The sequence below is a fragment of the Mizuhopecten yessoensis genome, unplaced genomic scaffold (assembly GCF_002113885.1).
Source record: "Mizuhopecten yessoensis strain PY_sf001 unplaced genomic scaffold, ASM211388v2 scaffold10567, whole genome shotgun sequence".
Taxonomy (NCBI): Eukaryota; Metazoa; Mollusca; class Bivalvia; order Pectinida; family Pectinidae; genus Mizuhopecten; species Mizuhopecten yessoensis.
The window spans coordinates 427,082-453,589 of NW_018408611.1; the positions used below are offsets into that span (position 1 = coordinate 427,082).

General features: G+C 36.7%; 1 protein-coding gene across 1 annotated transcript in view; it reads left to right on the top strand.

Moving 5' to 3' along the window:
* Window positions 1-12,882: 12,882 nt before the first annotated feature.
* Window positions 12,883-26,508, top strand: part of LOC110461119 — a 45,535-nt gene continuing 31,909 nt past the window's right edge. Inside the window, exon 1 of the mRNA XM_021514423.1 lies at window positions 12,883-13,247. The gene's annotated coding sequence lies outside the window, so the exon portion shown is untranslated. The remainder of the gene's footprint in view (window positions 13,248-26,508) is intronic.

A 26,508-nucleotide genomic window follows, 5' to 3' on the forward strand; every position in this document is an offset into this window, starting at 1 on the left:
GGCACGTTTATTCAGTGTGGATTGTGAAGAAGACTGTCACTATGTAATGATCGTCGAATGGCAGTAATCTTGAAGTCTTCCATCTTTCGGTATGGTGTCTTTTAGATCTGTGGAAAACGATACTTTTCTATTAATGACATGCACTAAGCTAAGTATATATCATTTTATTTAAGGATCCCTATCCCTCTGCAGACAAAGTATTAGATAATTCGACTGTGTTTTTCGTATATACAGTAATAACGGTCTCGAATAGCATGTTTTACCTGTTCAGAAATGATTTATCAAAACTGTAGTCATGCTGGAAAAATATAGTTTTAAATGCATAGCTTCAGTCTTTGGCAGGGGAACAGGAATCCTTAAGTGAGTTTGTCCTTTTTTTAAAGAGAAATGAAGTAGAGATCTATTTCGATTCTTGTATACATGTTTAGGTGATTGTTTCATTTGTAACTGTTCACGTTTAGAATGACATTTATATATATATATATATTATATATAGTTTATAAAAGATTAAGAAGGAAGTGGTAAATGAAGTTGAAGACGACTACCCTTCCGGACCAAACTGTTTTATCATTCTCCCTGTATTTTTTCAAGGGTTTCTAATTTAAATGTTTCCTTTCACCACATTTGACCCAGTTTTATAAATTCTCAGTTCTATACATGTTTGCTGATGCGTCGGTACGTGCGTACGTGTAGGTATGGGTTTGTGTGATTCTGAGGGGTACGTGTATGTATGGGTTTGTGTGATTCTGAGGGGTACGTGTATGTATGGGTTTGTGTGATTCTGAGGGGTACGTGTATGTATGGGTTTGTGTGATTCTGAGGGGTACGTGTATGTATGGGTTTGTGTGATTCTGAGGGGTACGTGTAGGTATGGGTTTGTGTGATTCTGAGGCGTACGTGTAGGAAATGTTGGTCATTTATAGATTGTGTATATGCTTAATTTAGGGTTACTCTTGATTGGCCACTCTTTGCCAATTTAATAATGTGTGATTATTTCTAAATTCAATTCATATTTATGAATGTAAATAAAGGCAAATTAAATGAAAAATAATGAATAAATTATATTAAATAATCGCGTGGGTTATATTAAAAGTTAACGAGATAAAATCTCAAAAGGAACCTCCTTAAAATTACGTAAATGATGCAGAAATGGAATTAATTAACAATGGGACCATCAAAAAGGTGCAAAACTATGCAAGTATAATTCTTTCTGTGGAGCAGAAAAATAGCTTAACCGGCTAACAAAATAGGCAGCTTAGCACTAAGCTCAACAGGAATGCTATATCAAACCTAGTAAAAGACAAAAAAAGTTAAACATGAAAACAGGGATAGCATATAGCATTTTATTTCGTTCAATGAATGTAAAGGAAACTAACACGGCGTCGGCGTCCTTAAGTTAATTTAATAATTTGTTTTTAGATATATAAAATGTGCAAAGCACGATTAATATTTTTGTATAATGTACTGTAAATATTTGTTACTTTATACATCCATCATACATGTATATTCATATTCGTACCATAAATCTAAATCTTAAACAATCAGTGTAAAGTCCATATATGGTGTCTAATCTGTCTATGTGCAATGTTAACTGGGGCACGCAGTTGACCTTAGGTCTAGTTGTTTGATTGATGTGCACCATCCTGGTTTAGCCATTGCGATTTGTATGCTCACGGGGTGCCAAAGAAGTGAAGCTGCTTTGACCGTTTACAGTTAAAAAAAAATGCTAACCCGAACTCGTATGGTCCAGATCAATAGTTCAAGGAAAACATGGTATTCGACGAATCCGAGGTTTCGTCCGACATCCACATGATTTGATCAGGTGGGATGACAGACATAGTAGATGATAGAAGTAAAACGAGGTTTAATAAAGATGACAACATTTAACAAGACATCAATACAGATACAATAGAAAATACCTGCTTCCCAGGTGTGGAACAGCCTACACAATGAACTTCGATTAGGTGAAAACTATAAGTCGTTTCGTGGGCTGCGCACCTGGAACAAAAATGTCTGCTCATAAGCTATCTGTAGACACCATATAGTGTGAGTTGTCCCCCTTTGGAATCTACCTACATGTTTTATACTACAACTATTTAATTTCACTGCTGCTTGTGTTATTTAATTTAATATACTCCAGTAATATACTTATTATATAATTGATATTTATTTTAGATTTGAGCTCCATTATTTAAAAGATCATTACTTTTTACAATATCATAATTATAGCCCTGTTTCTATTTATGACTTCATTGTCTCTTTTTAATTCACACTATATTAGTGTATATCTTGTAAATTTTTACACTTTGCTACATTAGCATTTATGTACATTACGCTATTATAGTGTCTTAACTTGTCTTTTGTAACACTTGTGTGACATTCAAGTGTGATATCATATGCTCTACTGTATAATTTTAGCATATCTAATTTGAGTTGTTGTCCTGTTTTTATAGTATATATATTCATAAGTACTGTGATCCTTGTTAAATTTTATATATGTTTTGTCACAAGAATAGCACTGCAGTGCTAATGTTATTATGTTACATGTATACTCTTGACTCTTAGCTTTGGCGTGTTTTGACGAGACTAAAAGCTTTTGATAGCATCAACAGAGACTGCCTAGCGTAAACATTTTTAACCATTAGAACTTACAGGTAACTGAAGTCGCTCTTTACAGACGTCCAATATGCGGATATTTAACTAGTATAAGTGGCTGATGGGTAAAAACAGGGAAATACTACATCGCTTACACTTCTTTTACTTGATACGAACGATCTTGTTTACAATTTTGAAGATATTAAAATCTCCTTTCTGTTATTTTTGGACAATATGTCTTTACTCGACTCAGATAAACCCTATCTGTAACGAACCCCTGAATGCCTTACAATGCCCCCTCGCTCAAATGGCAGGTGTTGTTTGTTTGTTAATTGGGACAACACCAAACGGGTAAAATACTTTCGTAATGAACCAATCCCGATGTCGAGTTAAAGATTGTAATGTAATTATCTTGATAAACTTATAATCGACCGTTAGAACCTATGTCGGCTTCTGATTGACGAGTTCAAAGTTTTTTTTAATGATATGTTGTGTTATTTAGGCGTCCTTAATTTATTTAACTTTATGTCGACGTACACTATACCTTTGATACATTGTGTTTTATTAAATAAACTTTTATTTAGATTGTTATCTTCTTTGTGATCTTTCCTAAAATATTAGTAATAGATTGCTAAAGGCATGGAATCCAATAAATGTAAATTTATGATACTGAATGATCCTGTAGGTAAGTGTGCTAGGCAACAGGAAAACCAAAAGGAATCCTAAGTGTGATTTGTTGAGCGACTAAAGATGCCAAAGATGAAACAACTATAAGGATTCTCCGGCAGTTTCGAAATCCAATTAGAAGGTAGCAGCTTCGTAGGCTGATTGTTAACAAGTAGTCGAAATAAAAACTATACAGAAGCATTGTAAGCTTCGAAAAAATAGAAGATAGGGTTTCTTGATTATAAAGCAAGCCTAGGTCCTAGGTGATAGTGTTTGCAGACAAACAACAAGCTACTGGATGCTTTCCACACGATTACTGTTAAGACGGTTTAGTGTAGATTGGACAATGGGATCTAGAAATGTTTTTGGTTTTTAATTTGGATTGCTATCTGCAGTTGATTGTCTTGTTTTTGTTTGGTTATGTTTGTTTGTTAATCGTTGGTTCATTGATTTATTCATCTAATGATGGACTTAATAGTTTTAATTATATAAATTCTATTCGTATCCTAAAACTCGATTATATAATAAGTTGTATACACAAAAGACAAGGAGATAGAAAGGACCCAGAGCAAGAGAATAAGCAGAAGCGGGATTTCACAAACTTTTAGTTAAACCAAAATTCAGGATGATTTGTTTAACTAAAACATTATACTTAATTGTGTTTGAAGATGTGTTGCATCAGCTGTTTACAATAATATACTGTTAATCATGGGGTGTAAATATGCTCAATTCCATATCGATTTTATTCTATTAAGTCATAATTCAATCATGTGTAATTTTCATACCAAAAAGTGCTATTTATCTTTTCTTACAATCATGCCTAGCGATTGTCCAGTGAACGATCAAAAAATGAACTGTTCTAACAACGAACCCTAAAACACTATTCGACAAACTGTTTATGTTTGTATTCTACTGCTCCATAAAGCTCGCTAATCCTTTAAGGTGACTAAATCACATATACGGTACATTCAAACAAACGTCGAGTTCCCCTTTTTACCGTCACAGAAAGCTATTACTATGCATGGTACAGCATGATAACATCAATAGCTTTAATTTCTATCGTTTGAATTTAAACAAATTCAACCTTTGGCGGAGTAACTCTAATTACTGTCGAACCTGGAAGGTGATTTTTAGAAAAAGAGTGGTCCTATTCATCAGTTGGTTTGTGCGCACATTTACACTGAAAGGGATGTTGCTGCCCCAATAACAATTTGTTTTTCGATTTTAAAACGACTAAATCAAAACGGACTATTTCACTTCGCTGAACGTTTTTAAACGATTATTGGTTTCCGCCTCAGCATACTAACGTAGAGTGTACCTAAAAACGATTCAAAGATGGGAAAATAAGCTTCCAATCCGATCTCAGCTTCTTCCCTGAATAATTCCATGCTGATAATTCATAATGATATGTCTAAATGAGAAGGGGTATATAAAAAATGGGAAATCAGATGTTTAATAAGCCCAAATGGTGTACATTCAACAGGTGTTATAGATCTACTGATAAATCAAATTTCATCCAAATATTAACACAACAAGCATACCTGATCGTAAACAAGTCTATATGAATAAAATCTCATACGCAATGATAGGGACCCACAGTTTAAAAAACTACTCAAATATTCAAATATGTATCATAACTATATCAAGGTCCTTGTCTGTACACGTTTACGGTGTGTCAACAGGCCAACCAGAGTTATTTCCCTTAACGTCTCCAGGGGTACATTCATATCTATTACACAAGTGTTCGTTCATTGTTTTGATTAGGTCCAAAAGGATAATACCACATTTGAATGTTTTACTGAATTACGAACTTTTGCAACAATAATATTCAGCTGATGCTCAGTTCAGTTAACAGTTAACATACTGACACTAAATAGCATTAAGTTACCGAGTAATGACAGCCACTACAACAAACAGATGGTATTCTTTATGCAAGTCAATGTAACAACACATGAGTCCTATACGTTCAGTACCACTACAATGTAATAACACACGAGAGCTATACGTCCAGTACCACTACAGTGTAACAACACATGAGTCCTATACGTACAGTACCACTACAATGTAACAACACACGAGTCCTATACGTTCAGTACCACTACAATGTAAAAACACATGAGTCCTATACGTTCAGTACCACTACACTGTAATAACACACGAGAGCTATACGTCCAGTACCACTACAGTGTAACAACACATGAGTCCTATACGTACAGTACCACTACAGTGTAACAACACATGAGTCCTATACGTTCAGTATCACTACAGTGTAACAACACATGAGTCCTATACGTTCAATACCACTACAGTGTAAGAACACATGAGTCATATACGTTCAGTACCACTACAGTGTAACAACACACGAGTCCTATACGTTCAGTACCACTACAATGTAATAACACACGAGAGCTATACGTCCAGTACCACTACAGTGTAACAACACATGGGTCCTATACGTTTGGTACCACTACAATGTAAAAACACATGAGTCCTATACGTTCAGTACCGCTACAGTGTAACAACACATGAGTCCTATAGGTTCAGTATCACTACAGTGTAACAACACATGAGTCCTATCCGTTTGGTACCACTACAATGTAAAAACACATGAGTCATATACGTTCAGTACCACTACAATGTAATAACACACGAGTCCTATACGTCCAGTTCCACTACAGTGTAACAGCACATGAGTCCTATACGTTCAGTACCACAACAGTGTAACAACACATGAGTCCTATACGTTGAGTACCACTAGAATGTAACAACACATGAGTCCTATACGTTTAGTACCACTACAATGTAAAAACACATGAGTCATATACGTTCAGTACCACTACAGTGTAACAACACATGGGTCCTATACGTTTGGTACCACTACAATGTAAAAACACATGAGTCCTATATGTTCAGTACCACTACAATGTAACAACACACGAGTCCTATACGTTCAGTACCACTACAGCGTAACAACACATGAGTCCTATACGTCTGGTACCACTACAATGTAAAAACACATGAGTCCTATACGTTCAGTACCTCTACAGTGTAACAACACATGAGTCCTATACGTCTGGTACCACTACAATGTAAAAACACATGAGTCATATACGTTCAGTACCACTACAATGTAACCCCACATGAGTCATATACGTTCAGTACCACTACAGTGTAACAACACCTGAGTCCTATACGTTCAGTACCACTAGAATGTAACAACACATGAGTCCTATACGTTTAGTACCACTACAATGTAAAAACACATGAGTCCTATATGTTCAGTACCACTACAATGTAACAACACACTAGTCCTATACGTTCAGTACCACTACAGTGTGACAACACATGAGTCCTATACGTTTGGTACCACTACAATGTAAAAACACATGAGTCATATACGTTCAGTACCACTACAATGTAATAACACACGAGAGCTATACGTCCAGTACCACTACAGTGTAACAACACATGGGTCCTATACGTTTGGTACCACTACAATGTAAAAACACATGAGTCATATACGTTCAGTACCACTACAGTGTAATAACACATGAGTCCTATACGTTTGGTACCACTACAATGTAAAAACACATGAGTCATATACGTTCAGTACCACTACAGTGTAACAACACATGAGCCCTATACGTTTGGTACCACTACAATGTAAAAACACATGAGTCCTATATGTTCAGTACCACTACAATGTAACAACACACTAGTCCTATACGTTCAGTACCACTACAATGTAACAACACATGAGTCCTATACGTTCAGTACCACTATAATGTAACAACACACGAGTCCTATACGTTCAATACCTCTACAGTGTTCGGGTAAATCACTTAGAACTCGGAGAGATTACATATGAATTTTGCTGATTTAGTACAATGGGAAAATTTGACAAACATATATAAGTATGTTATGATATAGTATACTGTACATGGAGTTGAAAGTCCCGTAAGAGAAGCACTGTCTGTGACCAGGTCAAAGACTTGCAGATGCAAAGGACCTGGTGCGCTCGTTCTAGAAGATATAAAACCTGAATGCATGTACCTCTGCCTTAGTCCCGAGTTTCCTCTGGCCCTGACACCGGATTAAGACATGTTGACAGATATATGTGTGGGGCCAGAGCGCTCTACAATATAAAAACGTGGAATTTCCAACACCGTTTGGTATAGCAAAGGTTTATTTGCTGACAACAAAAATCAGCTATGACACAAATATCGACAAATGTTTAATTATTGAATCAAGACATTACCTATCATCACCAACATCTGCTACATTCCGTCAGTAGAGTCATCAGTATGCAATCGTTCAAACTTTCTCACCTGAGCGACGACATTTTGTCGGTTATGCAAATAACACGGGAGTGACTAACCAACAAAAAGTGGCGACGAAATTTTTTCTTCTAAATAAAAATCATCTATTCCGTTTTCGGTCCGGATCAGCACGGTTTGATGATTAGGAACTTCTGTATTATGTTTACATCTTATACACTTGTAACATGTTGAGGCATTATTTTTTGTGAATGTCTATTTTTACAGTGTTGGTTGGTCCTTAATTACAACACAAAACCAAAAACCAACACAAACAGAAACTGCGTAATACCCATCTTGTGAAATTACGCATTACCCAATGTTGAACGAGCAGCACGTGCACAGTTTCTATTTGGCTAAAAAAGTAAATGCGTATACTTTATTTTATGATGAAACTCTTGCAGTTAAAAAAAATAATACCGAATGTTGTAGAGTATTTTAACAATTGCAAAGTGTATCTATGTTAATTTACTTACAAGATAAATAGCTATATTTACCATCGTAAGGCATTGCCACTATATAGATATACATGTACCACATTAAGATGGCATTCACATCAGAAATGAATGCCATGACCCGATTAATAACGTCATCATTGTCACGACGTTATAATTTTAACATGTTTAACCACTTACCTCGTTAGACAGATGGCAGTTATGTTAATTGAACAAACATAACGATAAAGAAGTGAGGAACGCTCCGGACCTCTGAAAATACATATCTGTAGTGTTTTCCAAAAATACCCTTGGTATCTTGTGTCTTTGGAAATATTCTTATTCAAGAACATTATTGATCCGTGCAAAAATAGTGTCACTTTTCGCAGATCCATTTCAAAAGGATTTCAGAAGGTTGCTTTCATTTTTGTGCAACTTTTATTTTTTTTTAAGAAAATGTCGCAGGTTAACAGTGGAGCTGATCTTCAAAAACAACCGAAATGTCAACATTTACCTTGCTTGATTGACGGACGATATTTTATAAATACTGATCCCTAGGTAGATACGTCGTGTTGTTTGTCGCATGAAGAAAATACGAACGGAACTATGCGGACAACCTAAATTGTAAAGTTTGACACAGTAGTCTCCCTTGCACCAAAGACGGCGAGGAGAAAAACAGGATAAGGGAGAGAACTCGTGATTGATAAATGCAAAATTTGTTACCACTTCCGAAAAGGTCTGTTTCCCTTGTTAAGGAAAGAGTGCAAGCAAAGCGATTTTTATGCGATCGTACACTGGGATATAGTTGGCCAATCCTTCCCCGATATAGAGGGGTCACCTTCTCAGGGTGTGTTTTAAACTTCACCCTTGTGCTCGAATATGATTTTAAAGGGAATGGAGCTAGGGGGCCGCGTGATATCACTTCAGTAAATTCTTACCCACATGTATAAAGATTATATTTATATAATACCGTACGTGCTTCATACTCATATTGTCAACTATTCCATACGACAGGTTTGATTAGAACCATACTTCAAAAAGAAAGAACACACACACACACACGCACACACACACACACACACACACACAACATATTTCATATCTGCATTACCTGTTATAGGCATTACCTGTTATAGTCATGACCTGTTATAGTCATGCCCTGCTATAGTCATGACCTGTTATAGTCATGACCTGTTATAGTCATGACCTGTTATAGTCACGACCTGTTATAGTCATGACCTGTTACATGACCTGTTATAGTCATGACCTGTTATAGTCATGACCTGTTATATGACCTGTTATAGTCATGACCTGTTATATGACCTGTTATAGTCATGACCTGTTAAATGACCTGTTATAGTCATTACCTGTCATAGTCATTACCTGTTATAGTCATGGCCTGTTACAGTCATGATCTGTTATATGACCTGTTATAGTCATTACCTGTTATAGTCATGACCTGTTATAGTCATGCCCTGCTATAGTCATGACCTGTTATAGTCATGACCTGTTATAGTCATGACCTGTTATATGACCTGTTATAGTCATGACTTGTTATAGTCATGACTTGTTACTGTCATGACCTGTTATAGTCATGACCTGTTCTGTTATAGTCATGACCTGTTATAGTCATGACCTGGTCTGTTATAGTCATGGCCTGTTATAGTCATTACCTGTTTAAGTCATAACCTGTTATAGTCATGACCTGTTATAGTCATGACCTGTTGTAGTCATGACCTGCTATATGACCTGTTATAGTCATGACCTGTTATAGTCATGACCTGTTATAGTCATGACCTGTTATAGTCATGACCTGTTATTTGACATGTTATAGTCATGACCTGTTATATGACCTGTTATATTCATGACCTGTTAAATGACCTGTTATAGTCATGACCTGTTATATTCATTACCTGTTATAGTCATGGCCTGTTACAGTCATGATCTGTTATATGACCTGTTATAGTCATGACCTGTTCTGTTATAGTCATGACCTGTTATGGTCATTACCTGTTTTAGTCATGGCCTGTTATAGTCATGACCTGTTATAGTCATGACCTGTTGTAGTCATGACCTGCTATATGACCTGTTATAGTCATGACCTGTTATTGTCATTACCTGTTATAGTCATGGCCTGTTATAGTCATGACCTGGTCTGTTATAGTCATGGCCTGTTATAGTCATTACCTGTTTGAGTCATAACCTGTTATAGTCATGACCTGTTATAGTCATGACCTTTTGTAGTCATGACCTGCTATATGACCTGTTATAGTCATGACCTGTTATAGTCATGACCTGTTATAGTCATGACCTGTTATAGTCATGACCTGTTATAGTCATGACCTGTTATAGTCATGACCTGTTATAGTCATGACCTGTTATATGACCTGTTATAGTCATGACTTGTTATAGTCATGACCTGTTATAGTCATGACCTGTTGTAGTCATGACCTGCTATATGACCTGTTATAGTCATGACTTGTTATAGTCATGACCTGTTATAGTCATGACCTGTTGTAGTCATGACCTGCTATATGACCTGTTATAGTCATGACTTGTTATAGTCATGACCTGTTATAGTCATGACCTGTTGTAGTCATGACCTGTTATAGTCATGACCTGTTATAGTCATGACCTGTTGTAGTCATGACCTGCTATATGACCTGTTATAGTCATGACCTGTTATAGTCTTGACCTGTTATAGTCATGACCTGTTATATGACCTGTTATAGTCATTACCTGTTATAGTCATGTCCTGTTGTAGTCATGATCTGTTATAGTCATGACCTGTTATAGTCATGACCTGGTCTGTTATAGTTATAGTCATGACCTGTTGTAGTCATGACCTGTTATAGTCATGACCTGTTATAGACACGACCTGTTATAGTCATGACCTGTTACATGACCTGTTATAGTCATGACCTGTTATAGACACGACCTGTTATAGTCATGACCTGTTACATGACCTGTTATAGTCATGACCTGTTATAGACACGACCTGTTATAGTCATGACCTGTTACATGACCTGTTATAGTCATGACCTGTTATAGTCTTGACTTGTTATAGTCATGACCTGTTATATGACCTGTTATAGTCATTACCTGTTATAGTCATGGCCTGTTATAGTCATGACCTGGTCTGTTATAGTTATAGTCATGACCTGTTGTAGTCATGACCTGCTATATAACCTGTTATAGTCATGACTTGTTATAGTCATGACCTGTTATAGTTATGACCTGTTGTAGTCATGACCTGCTATATGACCTGTTATAGTCATGACTTGTTATAGTCTTGCCCTGTTATAGTCATGACCTGTTATATGACCTGTTATAGTCATTACCTGTTATAGTCATGACCTGTTATAGTCATTACCTGTTATAGTCATGACCTGTTATAGTCATTACCTGTTATAGTCATGGCCTGTTATAGTCATTACCTGTTTGAGTCATGACCAGTTATAGTCATGACCTTTTGTAGTCATGACCTGCTATATGACCTGTTATAGTCATGACCTGTTATAGTCATGACCTGTTATATGACCTGTTATAGTCATGACCTGTTATAGTCATGACCTGTTGTAGTCATGACCTGCTATATGACCTGTTATAGTCATGACTTGTTATAGTCATGACCTGTTATAGTCATGGCCTGTTGTAGTCATGACCTGTTATAGTCATTACCTGTTATAGTCATGACCTGTTGTAGTCATGATCTGTTATAGTCATGACCTGTTATGGTCATTACCTATTTTAGTCATGGCCTGTTATAGTCATGACCTGTTATAGTCATGACCTGTTGTAGTCATGACCTGCTATATGACCTGTTATAGTCATGACTTGTTATAGTCATTACCTGTTATAGTCATTACCTGTTATAGTCATGACCTGTTATGGTCATTACCTGTTTTAGTCATGACCTGTTATAGTCATGACCTGTTATAGTCATGGTCTGTTATAGTCATAACCTGTTGTAGTCATGCCCTGCTATAGTCATGACCTGTTATAGTCATGACCTGTTCTGTTATAGTCATGACCTGTTATAGTCATTACCTGTTATAGTCATGACCTGTTATAGTCATGACCTGTTATATGACCTGTTATAGTCATAATCTGTTAAATGACCTGTTATAGTCATGACCTGTTATAGTCATTACCTGTTATAGTCATGGCCTGTTATTGTCATGACCTGGTCTGTTATAGTCATGACCTGTTATAGTCATTACCTGTTTAAGTCATGGCCGGTTTTTGTCATGACCTGTTATAGTCATGACCTGTTGTAGTCATGCCCTGCTATAGTCATGACCTGTTATAGTCATGACCTGCTGACTAATTTACAAATTTTAAAAAAATACGAAATTATTTATTTAGGGGCATTTTGGGGCATTTTTATAATTAGATTAATAAAATGAATTTAAACATTCTAGGTTTCCTTGAATATAGTAATACTTAACGAAATTAGAACAATTGGCTGAATAAAGATCGTATGTAATCATTCTCTAAAATTCACTTTCTTTGCTTGAAGGAAGCATTTTTTTGAAATGATTCATAAAGATCTAAGCACTAAACTATCAAACCTTTTAATGTATTCAAGTTTATAGTACCGGATTAGAGACACCATTATATTTAGCAATGATTTAATGGCACGTGGTCGTTTCCGTAAAGCTAACACCGCCTATGCTTCTACCGATAAACTTGAATATTGACATCCCCACACGGAAAGAAATCGAATTCAGTCGTCAATTGTTACGTGAACCGGTTTTTTTTAAACACCAGTTAGTACACTGCCTGGTTCAGTATACTTGTAGGTAAATTGTATATGGGGCCGCACCAGACACGTGTACAGGAGTCGTTTGAAGTATTTCATCGGGTAGCTCAACATTAAATATTGAGTCAGGACTCGGCGTGGGGCGGACAACATATTCCCGGAAGAGCCATAAATCTGCATTTCAGCTGAGCGGGTGTAGCGTGAAGGGCCGCTCCAGGATTAACGGGATTATTGATGAAGTGAATACTGGCGTACTGCGCGTGGCCCTGATTAATGGCTAGGCTTCCGGTCAACTGCGGTATTATAATAAGCACAGGTCAAATATGTACGTCGGTGTGGTGGTACGATTGAAGATATGTACTTAGGTATACTGTGAGACACAACTATGACAGTGTATGGTTTACCCCGAGAGTGTTGGACAGGTGCGAGTTCAACAGGTGGCATTGAAGATGTATGACGTTTATTTATAAGGTAAGTTCTGCTTAATTTATGTTTCATGAGTTAACTAAATCTACATATCATTGAATCATATCAAATTAACAGTAATACAAATATTATTGAATGAATAAAAAAAAAAATCTTAGATCTACATAATATTTTAAAATATAAAACAAAATCATTTAATTTGTGAGAAATATATAAGGTTTTTCGGATACTATTTTCATAGTAATTCTCAGTTCACAAAGCCATTTTAAATGGTTGAAAGAAATAGCCAATAAATGGTATGCCATAGCTAATAAGACGAATGCACGTTTTAAGTGCGTTATTGTTTACAAACATGTACGTATCACCAGGCGAACGTAGACCGATATTAAAGATAATGGAAATATATCGTTTGTGTATATTGGTGATAAGTAAAAAGAAAATATCAGAAATTTGAAATGTATAATTGTGTAATAAAATATAAAGCATACTTTTGAATTTCTTTTAATCATTTAATTGTAACATAAAACTATATTTTAATAAAATATTGAACACGTGTTTATACTTTAAATGAGTTACCTTTAGTCCCGGATAATGAAATCTAAATGTAAGTACTGTTACACCATACACTGTATCTAGGTAAACGGCTTATAGACTGTGTACCTCAGCTGAAGGCTACTCCGTGAAGGATAACCCTATTAACGTAGCGCTAATTACAAAGACTCGGCTTACACCTATATATCAGGAGTTGTACCATTTGAACTTGAACTTAAACAGATTAATTTCTGTTCATTCTGTGACCACAGGGTGATTTAACTTTGATTTTCTCTTTATTTACGTCGTGAAATTATAACACTAAAATATAGATACATGGTATCTGGAATTATGTAGTATAAAAAGTAGAATCTGTTTATATGAACTCCGTATATCAATATATACCGAGAGCAGAGAAGTTTGTCTGATATCAACCAGTGCAGGTTCGCGGACAGAATAGACTCGCTGTGCCCCACTGCACGACTAATGCCCCCCCCCCCTGCAGAATTGGGGGGGGGGGTGTAGTGTTTTCCTTGTCTCATATGAAGGGGATATTGAAGACATCAACAATAGACCTGCTGTATCCCACTGCACGTGTATCTTACAAGGCTGCTATATCCCACTGCACGTGTATCTTACAAGGCTGCTGTATCCCACTGCACGTGTATCTTACAAGGCTAATGTATCCCACTGCACGTGTATCTTACAAGGCTTAAAAGGCTGCTGCAGAATCGGGGGACTTTCTCCTTTGTCTTATTGCGAAGAGGACATCGAAGAGACCAACATTGATCTACTGCCCCAATTGCAACACTCTGTTTCAGGCGGTGCCTCCCTAAGCACCCGTGCTCATATGGCCATGACTGTTGCCTCCCTAAGCACCCGTGCTCATATATGGCCATGACTGTTGCGAGGACGTCCATAAACCCAAATCAAACTGTATGATAGCACAGTGTTACTTCCCCTAGTAATGTGGGACACCAGCCAACCCCCACCCCCTTCTCCTCTACACTTCGTTACAATGTATCACTATACCCTCTGACAGGTATGGTACGTGCAGGGTCACTTGCCATTGGTACCACTTTGCCGGATGGGATAGTACAAATGTACATTGGACATCGGGCCGACCCATTTGATTTATCATGATATTCATATGTCCATTAAAATTACTCTTGGAGGGAAGTCTTTTTCTATGTGTCTAGGTGTATAATATGATTTCCATTTGTTTTGGTGTCTCATTGGTGCAGATGTTCCAATCTTTTTCCATTAGATCAAGCCTTTTCCCTGTGTATTAGTGTTTTGAATACAGGTGAATTGAGTAACCAAAAACAACAGAAAACAGGAGGTCAACGATTGATGTGTATTTGGGGGGAAGAAAGTCTAACTATACTCTGAAGTAATTGGTGACTTGTCCTCGAAACTTGACACTCCGTGAAGTCCATTTAATTTTGACAAGTATTTGAACAGAGTGTTTGACATCCAGTACTCGGGAGAAATTGAAAGAAAACGGTTTTGAAATTGATATAAATCAAATGTACAGTTTATGTTTCAAATGAACTGGGCCTAAACACACGGTAATAGTGAGATCGGGGTCAAGTTGACGAAAAACTTGATACATTTATCACAAATGAAATGAATTGTCGATCTAGGGGGAAATGTTCGTATTAGTTCTGTAACACGTATATTACTGCTGCTAATTTATGTGGTAGGGGAATACGGTTCTTTGTTTCTCCGAGATTAATCATGGTACACGAGGACGAAGATTAATCATGGTACACGAGGACGAAGATTAATCATGGTACACGAGGACGAAGATTAATCATGGTACACGAGGACGAAGATTAATCATGGTACACGAGGACGAAGATTAATCATGGTACACGAGGACGAAGATTAATCATGGTACACGAGGACGAAGATTAATCATGGTACACGAGGACGAAGATTAATCATGGTACACGAGGACGAAGATTAATCATGGTACACGAGGACGAAGATTAATCATGGTACACGAGGACGAAGATTAATCATGGTACACGAGGACGAAGATTAATCATGGTACACGAGGACGAAGATTAATCATGGTACACGAGGACGAAGATTAATCATGGTACACGAGGACGAAGATTAATCATGGTACACGAGGACGAAGATTAATCATGGTACACGAGGACGAAGATTGAGTGAACCGTTTATGATTAGTCGAGAGGAAACGCATCCCCTTCAGTCGAACACTCAGTTTAGATAGTATGGTATATAAATATAAACACAGGCGATAGACACCGCATCCCCTTCAGTCGAACACAAATCATCAACATACGATGTAGTATGTTCTAAAAAAAGCATGCAGAAATGTGGATGTGTATGAAAAACTCTCAATTTGAAAAAGGGAATCCATGTTTATTGAGTTTCTATTTCTTGTAAATTTTCATTTTGAATTTAAAACCTAACGATTCATCAAGTCGACAATACTTTGGATAATAAGGCCCAGTTATACGTACTAATGTACGTGTATATAGAACTAATGAGTTATATATAGTGTCTTAATTCTCCTTACTAACAAATACCTGGAGGGCGAACTAAACACAATACAAATCATTGTTATCATCGATATGACTTGTTTGGTAGGATAACAAGGAAAAGTTAAATTTCTATCAGATATTTCTAGAACATGAAGTAGATACAAAACAACACTGCCATTAGTAGTATCTAGTCAGGGAAAGGGGAATGAACGCTCACGGATATTCAACAAAATATATATTGACATTTGTACACGTACATTTGTACATGTAGTATCTTAATGTAAAATGTAAAATTTGAAATTATCGTGTGAAAAATTCGCGTTGGCAATAATTCTGAAATGAAAAAAAAAATATAAAGCTAATAATCTATATAATCTATAAATACATGTTCGCTTATTGATATTTCCACGCTAATTTACTATCTAGTAGTGAGGAACAAAACACATAAATGTACTTATTGTAGTATCTAGTTGGGTTTTAGGGCGACAAGATATGTTAGTCAAATATTGACGAGGAGATATAGAAAGTAATAAATAAAACTGACAAAATAAATTAAAGTAGACTCAAACGATCGGTCCTTAGCGGCGACAATAGTCGGACCAATCTAGACAGAAATTGACTGAAAGCGGTAGATTGTATCGATTATCTATTGTTGTTCAGCTTGACCGATGGTTGAAGAATTGTTAACTTAACGTAAAACGAATCGGCGTTTTAATGTACAATTAATTACTAAGTGACACCGGATATAAAACTTCAACATGTGCTGGGATTGAGACTTTATATAGTAAGGCAACAGCATAGTGGGGTCTTCAAATTTCCATTTCTTTGAAATATTTGCTAGACATTCTGCTTATTTTTAATGGTATGTTAGGCTAACAATACTTACTATTTAAGTGTTCAGTGTATAATCGGGGCAAATGGACGGTGTAATGATATCTCTCTATCTTAATTGAAATCTCGTTGAACTATAGGCAGCCATCTTTCAGTGATTTATCGATTCATGATGATCATTATTTTGTACTGAGTTAGTAGTTCAGAGTACAGCCGACTCAAAACATTTAAGATAGTCACAAATATTTATTTTCAAAGTATATATTCAGATTAAGTTCAGCCAAACTGACCTTGGTAAAAGACGAAATTTGTTCTGTGTCATATCTTTTACTACAGCTTTAAAGATAATCTTAATTTTGTTTTTTTATTTCAATAATATTTGAATACATACTTAATCGTAAATAAAACCAGTTTCAATCGTGGGTCTACGATGATGGATGCAACGAAAACAAAGAATGGTACATGTACATACACCATAGGTTATACATCATGTATATGGGGTAGGTATTACTCATATTGCTATGCATTGGAGTATTTAGGGAATATTGAAATAAATCACAAGATATAGCGTATTCCTAGATACTGAGTAGATTTATAAGAATTGTGTAGACATGCAATAGGACATGAAAAGTGAGTACAAGTGCAGCAAGCTTCAGTGATAAAGTGAACATTATTTTCTAAAGTTTTGCAAGTTTTCATTCAAAGCAAGCTAAATCATAACTGTTCTTTCAGTTCCCAAACAATTAGTCGAAATAATATTGCAATATATTGTCATTTTAAAATGTATTGCAATATACAATTGGTTTATGTATGCATAGCTAGATAAATATTGCAATATATTGGTGTCTAAGAAAAACAATTGGTATTGAAACATCCTTTCCCTTCCCCTATATCATTTCGCCAGCTGTTTCCAGTCTCGGGTGCGCAGGAGAGATTTCGGTAACAGAAATCTGTTTCTAAGATATCTGTTATCAGTCCCATTGGTAAATGTCTCCTCTCGGAAAAAGGCTTTTAGTAGGAGTAATGGCGGTTGTGGTATTGGTCGTGATAGAGGTACTGTATTGGTTAGTAACTATGTTGGGTAGATGTATTTATGCCATGTATCACGGTGATAGAGGTACTGTATTAGTTATTACTAGTATGTTGTGTAGATGTATAACGGTGATAGAGGTATTGTATTGGTTAGTACTGATATGTTGTGTAGATGTATCACGGTGATAGATGTACTGTATTGGTTAGTACTAGTATTATGTGTAGATGTATCACGGTGATATAGATACTGTATTGGGTATACTAGTATGATGTGTAGATGTATCACGCTGATAGAGGTACTGTATTGGTTTGTACTAGTATGATGTGCAGATGTATAACGGTGATAGAGGTATTGTATTGGTTAGTACTGATATGTTGTGTAGATGTATCACGGTGATAAAGGTACTGTATTGGTAAATACTAGTATGTTGTGTAGATGTATCACGGTGATAAAGGTACTGTATTGGTAAATACTAGTATGTTGTGTAGATGTATAACGGTGATAGAGGTATTGTATTGGTTAGTACTGATATGTTGTGTAGATGTATCACGGTGATAGTGGTACTGTATTGGTTAGTAATAGTATGATGTGTAGATGTATCACGCTGATAGAGGTACTGTATTGGTTTGTACTAGTATGATGTGTAGATGTATCACGGTGATAAAGGTACTGTATTGGTAAATACTAGTATGTTGTGTAGATGTATCACGGTGATATAGATACTGTATTGGGTATACTAGTATGATGTGTAGATGTATAACGGTGATAGAGGTATTGTATTGGTTAGTACTAGCATGTTGTGTAGATGTATCACGGGGATAGAGGTACTGTATTGGTTAGAACTAGTATGTTGTGTAGATGTATAACGGTGATAGAGGTATTGTATTGGTTAGTACTGATATGTTGTGTAGATGTATCACGGTGATAAAGGTACTGTATTGGTAAATACTAGTATGTTGTGTAGATGTAATACGGTGAAAGAGGTACTGTATTGGTTAGTAACTATCTTGGGTAGACTTATTTATGCCGTGTATCACGGTGATAGAGGTACTGTATTGGGTAGTACTAGTATGATGTGTAGATGTATAACGGGGATAGAGGTATTGTATTGGTTAGTACTAGTATGATGTGTAGATGTATCACGGTGATAGAGGTACTGTATTGGTTTGTACTAGTATGATGTGTAGATGTATAACGGTGATAGAGGTATTGTATTGGTTAGTACTAGTATGTTGTGTAGATGTATCACGGTGATAGAGGTACTGTATTGGTTAGTACTAGTATGATTTGTAGATGTATCACGGTGATAGAGGTACTGTATTGGTTAGCACTAGTATGATGTGTAGATGTATCACGGTGATAGAGGTATTGTATTGGTTAGTACTAGTATGTTGTGTAGATGTAGCACGGTGATAGAGGTACTGTATTGGTTAGTACTAGTATGTTGTGTAGATGTAGTACGGTGATAGAGGTATGGTATTGGTTAGTACTAGTATGTTGTGTAGATGTATCACGGTGATAGAGGTATTGTATTGGTTAGTACTAGTATGTTGTGTATATGTAATACGGTGATAGAGGTATTGTATTGGTTAGTACTAGTATTTTGTGTAGATGTAATACGGTGATAGAGGTATTGTATTAGTAAGTACTAGTATGATGTGTAGATGTAGCACGGTGATAGAGGTACTGTATTGGTTAGTACTAGTATGATGTGTAGATGTATCACGGTGATAGAGGTACTGTATTGGTTAGTACTAGTATGTTGTGTAGATGTATCACGGTGATAGAGGTACTGTATTGGTAAGTACTAGTACGCTATGTAGATGTTTTACGGTGATACAGTGTGAGCAACCACAGGGACCTGACAATTTGTTACAGCTATAACTTGTACCTAAACTTAGGTGTTTAGAGTAATGTTACACGTTTAAGGGTTTAGATCGACTTTCCGTAAAAACGCTACCGTTTATATGATCATTGAGGCCGTATATATGATCATTTGGTCCGTATATATGACCATTGGGGCCGTATATATGACCATTGAGGTCGTATATATGATCGTTGGGGACGTATATGTGATCATTTTGGCCGTATATATGATCATTTAGGACGTATATATGATCATTGGGGCCGTATATATGATCATTGGGCCGTAAATATAACCATTGGGGCCGTATATATGATCATTGGGGCGTATATATGATCATTGGGTGGCATTTTTACCAAAGTCGATCTTAACCCATGACCGTGTAAAATTACCCTGAACACCATAGTTTAGGTCTAACTACAGCTGTATCAAATTCGCAGGTCCCTGTGTGAGTAACTGCATTTTAGTATATGAATAACGTGAGGATAATTGCATAAAAATAATCAACCATGTTTATACATAGAGATAGATACATTTGTATTTTAAAGTACCACATGCATGCTTTGTGTTATTTGATTTTTGATTTTTCACTTATAATGGTGTCTTGTAAGTCTTTTAAGACGTTAGTCTGTTAAAACTGGACATTTGGTCCGGTACATTCACACGTGTGACATGCACTTTAATAAAATGTATGCGGCTATAAAATGAAATCTATACAGTTATCAGTTTAGTATTGTTCGTGGCAAGATTTTGATCGAGAAGACTTGTCCTCTCAGTCTGAGTAACTAGTAAAGCAAGAAAAAATGTACAAACGCATGTGTCGCCAGATACATGTTTCTTTACTGGAAATCAGCCCCTCCCCCTTGCACCTACTTCCCCACCCCCGGGTCAGAATCTGGGTTCAGCCGTAGCTCGTGTTACGGCTGCCTGATAATTGTACGAATGTACCCGATTGTATATTTACACAGATTTCTTACGTATACAATATACTTTCAAAAAGGCAATTTTATTAACAGTTTGTTTTTGCCTTCAGTACGTGTTTTCAATTTTGACGGTGACTGACATTAGAATTGAGTTAATACTAAACGTCCGATTACATTTATACTTAGTCTCACATTACGCCGAATTTCCTGCTGGAGTGCATTTAATTTTGCCAGTTTTACTGACATGGGTTGACATGCAAATACAACGCAATCAGTCTTTTCTGAACTCGCACTCAGCGAAGTCATCAGAAATTGACAATGCGTCGATCATGAAATGTACATTTCACCTTTGAATAAGTTTACTTAAGGGGGTTCGGAGCCTCTTGAGACTGAATTGATCAAATAGAGTAATATGGCCTAGCACGGCCGTGCGATCTCAAATCGATCAATCGAGGACACTTGTACATACACTCTCAAGAGGCGCTAACACGTCGGGGTCTTACGAGAGAGTTTATAATCCAAACACATCCTCACGAAATCAAACGGCGTGTTGAATAAAAACCTAGCGATTGTTCGAGATGTCCCTGACGTGCGTACCTTGAACACCGTTGTTACCTCCAGACCTGCATGGACCGTAAGAGAGGCGCCTTATGTGGGGTCTTTGTTTAATTCGGGTTGGGAGGGGAGCTCTCTGAGTAAGGAGATATACCGGAGTTGATAAGTTTTACCTTAAACATGTCACTTACTTAGAACTCACAGACTGAACAAAATATGTAGCACGTCTAGTTACGTCACTCACATGGAACAATTTTATAGGAAATGACTGTTGGTACCTATATTAATATTTGTTCACATCCTGCTTTATCGCTTTTCATAGTCATTCATTATTGTAACTGTATAAACAGCCTCTATTTGGGAACACAAAAACGACCAAAATAAATCTGCTGCTCCCATTCCAATATTTGGGATCTTTATCTTTGAATGTTGAGCGTTCGCCCAGATGAGCAAGGTATGGGTTCCGTCCCGAGGCTGGTACATACCAAAGTCCTTAAAAATGGTAGTTGTTATTCCCGGCTTAACGTTCAGCATAAATGGGAATGGCAACAACTGGTATAACCGTTGTCAGTATAATGTGAATGGGCTGAATGATGTGCCGGTTTTTCCTTCGGCATGGCATTTTAGTGAGATAGCACTATAAAGTCGGCACCAGAACCGCGCTATCACAAAGAGGCAAGCACACCAGCATACCATTTCTCCTGCATACACACACGCCAGCACACATACACTACACACATGGAGGCACGTCCTTACAGTACCTCAGCTGTTAACAAAATCACAAAATCACAAAATAAAACCAAACCAAACATGTACCTGTTCATATGTAATAATTATGTATATATGTATTTCTATATGTATAAACTATAGTTTGAAATTTAAACAAATGAATGCAAACACTAGGACTTTACGAAGATGTTCTATTTATAGCGGCTTGGAGAACTGCTCCGTGAACTTCTCCCTTAACTAGATATATGTCAGTACCTATAGGTAGCCTTGATTACATTAACCCCCGTACACAGGTCGTAATTATCAGACACATGACCTATGACCTATCGACAATATAAAAGACAAATAGTGAGTAGGTGTTCCGCAATATAAGTACCCAGTAAGGTGCAACACCATGACGGAACCTGCCCTACTTAAGTCCCACTGAGGAGAATCGTCTTGATTTGAATAACCAATGATTTGACTTTTAACTGGTACATCATGTAGAGTCTCTGTGACATTTCATTTGGTATTTTTTAATATCTGTATTCAATGTATCGTCTAGCCCGGCCTTCCACAAGAACGACATTTTTCGAGGAAACGAATATATAACATGTCAGCGAGGAAGTTACATAGATGGAGTTGGGGGATTTTTAGTGAGAGGTGATCTTGATCTTCCAAACATAGCAGTTGTAACAAATTATCGAATCTCCAGGTGTCACGTGATAGGGGATGGTAGTCAATGGGATAAGATACCTATTGTCATGTGATCGGGATCTGATTTTCACGTGACCAGGGTCCGATTTTGATTGGTCATGTGTTATATATACTGTATACGTAGTATATGTGTATTTATAATCATCAATGGAATATCCTGAACGGATAAAACAGTTCAGTGAGTATTCCGTCCCTAAACTGAATGTTGGTTCCATGTTTAGTTGTGCACTTCCGGTTTCCGTAATGAAAATGTACATTTATCATCCTTCCACATCGTATAAATCACAGGGTCCGGCTCTAACGAGAATTGGGTCTGATTGCAATGTGGCCATGACTCAATTGTTCAAAGTTTGGTCGCTTATTTTCAACATTGTTATTTCACTTAATTCTTAAGTTTGTTTAACATATTTCCAATTTTGATCTTGTTTAAGATATCTTCAACGTAGAATCCATTTGAGTCCATTTACGTGTAATTTGAGTTTGGAATTTGAACTTCGAATACAATGTAAAAAGAAAAGAATTATAAAAGGCTCTGCGGCCTTGACAAGTTGGATCATGGTAACTTGTATTTTGTTTAGCCATATGTGTAAACATTTGGTTGTTAATCCTTTACAATGGAGTCTTATGACAAGACCGTTGTCTATAAAAGAGCATATCGAAAACATATCGGCCGTGACGTAGAACTATATCGGCTGATCTAAACATCTTTTGGGAATGAAGTTTTGAAAAGTTTACAAACAAACACATTATCTGGTTATAGATTTTCGACTTGATACGGTGAAGTAGGAATTTTAAAACAAAGCAGGAATATATGTCAACCTTGTCCTTCAGCTCGACCGTGTCTCGGTTTAAATAACATGAATATATGCATCTCACTCTGTAGTCATAAAACTGGCGAGTAGGTATCTGCTGAATTGGTTTTTTTCCCTTCAAATGTACGGTGAGGAAAACAAAAATGTCTGCTGGCTTTATTGCCATTTATTTGTTTGTATGTCACTTACAGCCAGGGTCATATGCAGACTGATGCCTAAGGAGACGGCACTGACAGTAAAGGAGTAAGGAAGTTAGAAAAATACAGATCCTCAATCCCCCCCTACAGAGAGCCACACAACATATAGCAGGATAAAATCCATTCTTTCCCCGTATGGGTACAAATGTATTCCTATTGTAATTTTTAGTAGAGTCAAAAAAAATGACGCATTTTCTCACTCTCTGGTTATATATCGCTCTGAAATTTATTTTTTTCAGAATAAAGGAACATGTTAGATGTGTTGCTAAAACGTGTCTGAATTTTTTTTATTTTTTTTTTATTATATTTGTTTTTATTATTGTTGTACTGTTGGATCCCGATTTGTAACAATTGGATAGTGAATAAGATGCAAAGACGATTCAAATGGATATTCCGAAAAGCAAACTGCATCATTATATGGATCTGACTCTTATGCTAAAACAGTTCTAGATCGGTGAGGCTTACAAACACGGTACTGCGACAAAGATATATATCTTAAAATCTCGTCATACATGTAGTACGAGGAAGCGAATCGAATCAACGCATGTTAAGAAACTCATCGTAATGAGAGGGAACAAAACAAACGCATGTCCAGAAACTCATAGAAATGAGAGGGAGCAAAACGAACGCATGTCCAGAAATTCATAGAAATGAGAGGGAGCAAAACGAATACATGTCCAGAAACTCATCGTAATGAGAGGGAGCTAATCGAACGCATGTCCAGAAACTCGTCGTAATGAGAAGGAGCGAACCGAACGCGTTTCCACAAACTCATCGTAATGAAAGGGAGTGAAACGAACGCATGTCCAGAAACTCATCGTAATGAGAGGGAGCGAATCGAACGCATGTCCAGAAACACATCGTAATGAGAGCGAGCGAAACGAACGCTTGTCCAGAAACTCATCGTAATGAGAAGGAGCTAAACGAACGCATGTCCAGAAAATCATCGTAATGAGAGGGAGCGAAACGAACGCATGTCCAGAAACTCATCGTTATGAGAGGGAGCGAAACGAACGCATGTCCAGAAACCCATTGTAATGAGAGGGAACAAAACGAATGCATGTCCAGAAACTCATCGTTATGAGAGGGTTTGCTTTTCTTTCATTGCGAGACAATATTCTGCTTTGCGTTAACAGTAGATATCAGCACTCCATTAAACACGTGGTCATAGGGGCTACACATCAATATGTACAATGTACCGTAGAAATAGTATATACATATAATCACCAGTCTAAAGATGTGTAGGCCGATATAGAAATGTGTCGGACGCCTGTGAGTACGGGCTACACATCAATATGTACAATGTACCGTAGAAAAAGTAAATACATATAATTACCAGTCTAAAGATGTGTAGGCCAATATAGAAATGTGTCGGACGCCTGTGAGTAGGGGCTACACATCAATATATACAATGTACCGTAGAAATAGTTAATACATATAATCACCAGTCTAAAGATGTGTAGGCCAATATAGAAATATGTCGGACGCCTGTGAGTAGGGGCTACACATTAATATGTACAATGTACCGTAGAAATAGTAAATACATATTGACCAGTCTAAAGATGTGTAGGCCAATATAGAAATGTGTCGGACGCCTGTGAGTAGGGGTACTCACACAAGTGTTTTGATTGATATGATATTAGTGTAAGCCTTATACCTATAAACTTGTGTATCATACGAAGTCACTTTAAGATGTATTTAATACATGTTTACAAACATATACATTAATACTAATGTCGAAGTCTTTCACTACAGGTCGTGTTTACAGTGCGTATTAATCTTGTCAACTTACGCCCACTAATCTCGTTTAACTCCGCTAAGCAAATAAGCTCGAAATTAATATTTCGTAAAACCAATTTTTATTGTTAACGTACAGTTTACTTTCAACATGAATTATTGAGTTTTAAACAAAATACCTCAATTACCTCATATTAAGCCATTGGTAAATACGTGGATAAAGATATATATTATCCACAAAACAATGTATACCAACGGGAGATCATTGACATGACCTCCTCGTGTCAATCGGGAACCGTCGGCACTTTCCGTATTTTCTCGTTTACGGAAAGTGCCGACGGTTCCCGATTGCTCCTCGTTTAGTCCTTTGTCTGACGTAGTCTTTCACAGAATCCACCGGTATCCTGAAAGTCACATTCCAGTTGATAGAAGGAGTCTCTTAATACTTGGGACCCCACATGTAAACAATTGTAGCTTTACATTAGGGATACTATATGTTTAGATTGCCAGTAACCATGTGTCCAGCTGAACCATAGTACCAATATTTATATAGGGACTATTGATAATAAATTTCTGTAATAGTTCGTTTATAAAATTTTGTCAGTGAATTCGTTGGGAATTATCAAATACTTTTCCTGTGTGTTCGGAATTGTCATAAAGATATTTTTTCTGATATTGTAACAGGCACAAATTAGGAATGTCATGCCAATTACTGTACATTAAGCGCCAAGAGTGTAAATCATCGCAATGAAGGGATACATAAGAAAATGTCCTCAGTTTTATGTCGGTTTTATCAAATCTTAAATATCGAAGCGTTAAATTGCTTTCAGATGCGGTTCATAGGCAATATGAATGCCGGGCCCACTACTGCTTTACAAG